This window comes from Euphorbia lathyris, chromosome 2 (assembly GCF_963576675.1).
Source record: "Euphorbia lathyris chromosome 2, ddEupLath1.1, whole genome shotgun sequence".
NCBI lineage: Eukaryota > Viridiplantae > Streptophyta > Magnoliopsida > Malpighiales > Euphorbiaceae > Euphorbia > Euphorbia lathyris.
The window spans coordinates 69,708,714-69,714,317 of NC_088911.1; the positions used below are offsets into that span (position 1 = coordinate 69,708,714).

General features: G+C 39.0%; 1 non-coding gene across 1 annotated transcript; it reads left to right on the top strand.

The window, feature by feature from the left end:
* Positions 1–577: 577 nt before the first annotated feature.
* On the top strand, positions 578–684 carry LOC136221309 (small nucleolar RNA R71). The gene has a single exon (XR_010685083.1). It is a non-coding gene; the product is annotated as a small nucleolar RNA R71 (small nucleolar RNA).
* The last annotated feature ends 4,920 nt before the right edge of the window (positions 685–5,604 follow it).

Genomic DNA, 5,604 nt, shown 5'->3' on the forward strand with positions numbered 1-5,604 from the left:
TATATCTTCCTTTGGTGGAACAGGCTGTTTATAATGTTGTTGAGGTTGCCTCTAGTATTGTCCTCCTTGTTGCTGTTGATACCTCGGTTGCTCTTACTGAGTGGGCTGCCCAGTCCATCCAAAGTTTGGATGATTTCTCGTGGCTGGGTTGTATGTATTTGAGTATGGGTTTGGTGGGTTCCTTTGATTATATCCAGCATAATCACATTGCTCCTGCTCACCTTTCCCTTGCTTGACTCCAGGACAGTTTATGTTGAAGTGAGGTCCTCCACAAAATTCACAAACATCATTGAACGGAGGTTCGCTGTGAATGGATGATACATTAATCTTGCTGAGCTGCTTTGCAAGCTGTTCCACCTAGGTGGTCAGTTTTGACACAACATCATCATTTCCCGCTTTTCTTCCTTCACTCCTGGCTGAGTGCCAGTTATAACTTGTACTCACGACTTTCCCAATAAGGTTGTATAAGGCTTGTGGTTCAAGATCTTCGGGGTTACCATTGGCAATGGATTCAATTTGGATTTTATAAATGTTGGTGAATCCATTGTAAAAATTCTGCACTTGCATCCACATGGGGATGCCATGATTTGGTACTCTCCTTAACTGCTCTTTGTACCTTTCCCACGCCTCTGCCAACGACTCTTCCTCCTCTTGTACAAATCGAGACACTTCATTTCTGAGTTTTATGGCCTGTCGAGGTGGAAAGTATTTCATCAGAAAAGCGCTGGCCATTTCTTCCCAAGTGGAAATGGTTCCTGGCTGTAGGTTCTTCAGCCAGTTCTTCGCTTTATCTTTGAGAGAGAAAGGAAATAGCTTTAGCCTTATCACTTCATCGGAGACTCCTCGGTTTGATCGAAAAGTGTTGCATAGTGTAATAAACTCCTGGATATGCCCATTTGGATCTTTCGACTGGTATCCATTGAATTGTACTGCTGCCTGCAACATTTGTATCATAGATGCTTTCGCTTCAAACATGTTGTTCCCTTCGTTAGGCAACACAATGCACGACGAGTGTCCTTCCGTGGTCGGCCTGGAATAGTCTATGATCCTCATAACTGGAGGATTGTTGTTCTCTCCTTCCTCTTCTTGATTAGGTTGAACTGGTTGTTCTGGTGGTACTCTTCCAGCCATCCTTCTTTCTCTTTGTCGCTCTCGTTGTCTTGCTCGTCGAGCTCCCGCTCAGTTTCGTCTACACGTTCTCTCTAATTCGAGATCGATATGAAAAACTGGTAGTCCAGCTCTGCGTATAGACAATGGGAGAACTCCTTCTGGCTGCACTATTTAGCAAACAGATTAAAAACACCTTGTTTCACAGAAATTTTCAGATAAATTTTGTTGCTTTCAATCCCCGGCAACGGCGCCAAAAACTTGTTGTCCTCCGAACAGACTCTAGCAAGTGCACTAGAAACAAGTAATAAAGTGATAAATAGAGTATCATCTCCACAGGGATTGAAGATCAAATTTTACTACAAAAACCTTGTAGAACAGGGTGTTCGTGGGTCTAAATTCTTGATGAAGAGAGATATTGTCAACGTGTCACAGCGTAAATAAACAAACTGATCAAAACGATTTCTTGATAAATGATAAAAGGTAGAACAGGTTAGGCACAGCGGAACCGGTCACTTTGAGTCTCTAAACTTCCTATTTATTCATGAATGGAGTAAAGTGAAGTCAAGGTTTCTGTTTTAATGCTCACTTAAGTCAACTCTCGTGTGTTCTTAAGATTCTAAGACTTACTACAACCGTAAGCGTCCCTAAAGTTGGTTCTTTCTTGCACTAAGATCAAAACAGCATTTCAATAAAGAAAACCCTTGATACAACCTCCTAACATTCCTGCTTCGGTGTTGGATTCTTGATAAAAAAGGTCCGTGAAGATGAAAGCAGTTCCATATCATTCATCTAACACTAGCATACATGCGTAGCAACGGAATAAAGAGCTTCATCAAACACTTCATAAATTAACAACATTCATTCATAAAAAGAAAACAGAGAACTTACATAACCGGCCCCGACTGGCCGAACCTATTCAAAATGACTACTCACTCATACTACCGAGTGAACAGTCTGCTCCCATTCTACAGAGCTCCATTAATGGAGTCATCTTCTTTCTTGAGAGCTCTTCTACAAAAATGTCTATTCTTTTTGTTCACCAAAAAAAGATCCCTTTTCCTTCCCCCTACTACATCTATTTAAAGGAGAAAAGAAACAAAACAGTACTGAAAGTATACGATTAAAATATTACAAAAACCAAATACTTTGTTCATAAATCCTAGACTACTACAAGTGGTTAAGATCCTTTTGACCCTTGAACACTCAAGGGTCGAACTTTCTTGTCATCATGCTTCTTTTATCTGCTCTTATCGCCTTTCCTATCTGCCGCTCTTGCCATCTGTCCTATCGCTATTCGTCATCAGTAATTGCAGCGTTAGACCGCTGGATCAAAGGTTGCTCATCTCCTCATGGTTTGCACAAAACAGACTGCTTAGAGTCTATTTGACTTAATCTTTCCAAATCTGCACAAAAACACTTATAAGACCTTCTTTCTCATAATTTAACCCTAAAAACACCTTTAATTCCTCATAAATTATATGTTAAATTGTAGTCAAATTCATGCCTAACAGATGCCCGTAAACGTCATTCAAAACCAACGGAGGATGCCTGTAAGCGTCATTCAAAACCAACAGAGGATGCCCATAAACGTCATTAAAAAACAAATGGAGGATGCTTGTAAACGTTATTCAAAACCAACGGAGGATTCCCGTAAATGTCATTCAAAACCAACGGAGGATGCCCGTAAGCGTCATTCAAAACCAACGGAGGATGCCCGTAAATGTCATTCAAAACCAACGGAGGATGCCCGTAAACGTCATTCAAAACCAACAGAGGATGCCCATAAAAGTCATTCCAAACAAACGGAGGATGCCCGTTGTAGACACCGAGTCGGAGGACCTGTGATGAGAACCTGAAACAAGACGGTCGAAGCGATTGATTCTGGAAGTTTTGAAAAATATATAAAGAATAATAAGCTGAGGAAAATTAACGGCACGGCGCGGGCACACAACGGCATCCCGCACGCGGACGACGATGGTCGAACGCCCGCTTGACGGCTCGAGACGTGCGCGCAGCGTCCGTCGGACGCACCGCGAGTGGCACGCTCTCGACGCCCGAGCAATGCCTGGGACCGCTGGCAGTGCGCGCCCTCGTGGGCCGTTGAGCACACGGGCCTGGCAGTGCGAGGCGCGCGTTCGGCGGCCGCGATGTGCGAGCGTCTAGCTGCGCGGAACGCGCGCTCGATGGCCACGGAGTGCACGCGTCCGACGGCGCGGGGCACGCCCCGAGGGTCGCCGGGCGGGCACCCAACCATGTCGGGCGAACGCCCAACGCGTCGGGCGGACGCCCGACGAGGGTTGGGCGTGGGCGCCCAACCTGGCGTTGGGCGCTCGCCCAACGAAAGTTGGGCGATCGCCCAACTCATGTTGGGCGGTAGCCCAACACTAGGTTAGGCGGTCGCCCAACCACAACGCCACGCCCAATTTTTTTTGGGCGTCGCCCATTGTTCCGGGATCCGTTTCCCTATATAAGGGCACGGATCCCAAGGTGAAAGAGGAAGATTTTTTGGGAGGAGGAAAACTTTCTCACTCTAAACATTTTTAGAGAGAGAGAGTGGATTTTTTTGAGAAAAATATTTTTTTTCTCAAAAATTCCAAATTTCCTAAGTTCAATTTTTTACTAAAATTTTCATTAAAAACGGGAGCTCGCGGTTCGTGGAATCAATCGGCTTCGACTGTCAGATACCGAATTAAAGGTATTATCCGAGGACTAGACTCTTTATTTTATTTAATTTATTCTTTCCTTCTATTTTATTTTTTATGCTATAGTTTTTTTTCATCTAGTTATTTATTTATTTTTTCACACTTTATTTAATTAGCGTATTTATTTAATTTTCGTTTCGTGTTAAATAAAATTCGGTTTTGTTTTAAAATAAAAAAAAACCTCGTTTTGACATCCCAATACGAACCGTGATCCGATAAAAAGGTAGTTCGGGTATCGAAACGTTGTAATTATAAGTTTTCAATCTAAAAGGAATTTCCAAATAATGTTTTGAAATAAAAAACGTCGTTCAGGAACTTCCGTTTTTGACTATGATCCATTTTTGGTAGTTCGGAAGTCCAAAACGATTGAATTAGATTTAATTTAAAGCTTTTGAATAAATCTGGAAAATATTGGAGTGCTGCTGTAATTTGCCAATTCTGTCACTAAATGCTGTTTACCGACGGATTTTCCGTTAAATCTGCCAAAATGTAAAAAATGCCATTTCGGTCCCTTTTTCTTAACTTTTAGACTTTTAATCCTTAGTATATATATATATATATAATTATGTAATATACTCTTTTCAAATTGTTTTAAAACTTTAACATATATAATTATTTTAGGAGATTGGTATTCCATTTTTATTCTAATTTTTTATATATGTACATATTACTTTCTTTTTTATTATTATTCATTTAAATTACATTAAATTCTATTTTAAATGTTATTTACTTGGGCATTTTGGGAGATAATTAGTAGATATTGGGGGATGAACATATAGTCTTTTTGACATTAGGATTATATTAGTTATGTATATATATAGTTTTGGGGTATATTTGGGTTATCTTAATTATTGTTAAATAAAATTATTTTGAGCGATAAATGCTATTTTCTTATTTATGAATTTCATTCACTATTTTCTTATGTTTAAAGTATAAATATATTATTTTCATTATTCTTTCTTATATATGTATTAGATAGTATATTTTCTTTTACTCTTATTTTATGTCTTTTGGGCTAAAATGTGTAAATATATATTTATATTATTTTCTTTATTTCTTTTGGTCATTTATAAGTCCATGTTTCAAATGGGCTTCACTTGGAAAAATTAATTTTTGGGCCTAAGTGTGTTTATTGATGTAATTATAATAGTTAGAGAGTCCATTAAATAAGTGGGGAAAATAAGTCACAAAAAGAGAGTTTTCAATTAAATTATTTAAGCTAATGAGCTTTCTTAGATCTCTAATGTAGATAAATAGAGTCATTTTGGTTGATATTTCAAATCGTCTTCAAAACACCACGTTTTAAAACCTCAGTCCGTTCCAACGACGGATTAAGCGAACATTGTAATCAAAATCGTTTTCTTTGTTAATAATGGAGATTTTGAATCGCTTTCTTAATGACTTTGTACAAAATAAAATTGACTTGTATGTTTAACCACGTTTTCTTATTAAAAGGCTTTTACTTTAACGTTTTCAATTACTCGAGTCGTTCCAACGGCGATTCGGGTAAGCTTCATCAAACGGGGTTTTAAAACGCACCTAAATCGTTCCAACGGCGATTAAGGTGCGAACCATGTAATAAACATCATTTTGGAGAAATAAGTTAATGTAGAATAGACACACAACATAACATTTAAATACGGTTGTAAATAAATCACTTCTGTCTTCCCCCTCTCTGTGTATGTATAAACATAAATGGGTGATTCTTTACTGATGTGGCTTTTCAATATCATATGCTCAAAATGGTTTCCAAAAAGAGAAAGAAAAGGGTTTCAAATGAATTTTAAACTTA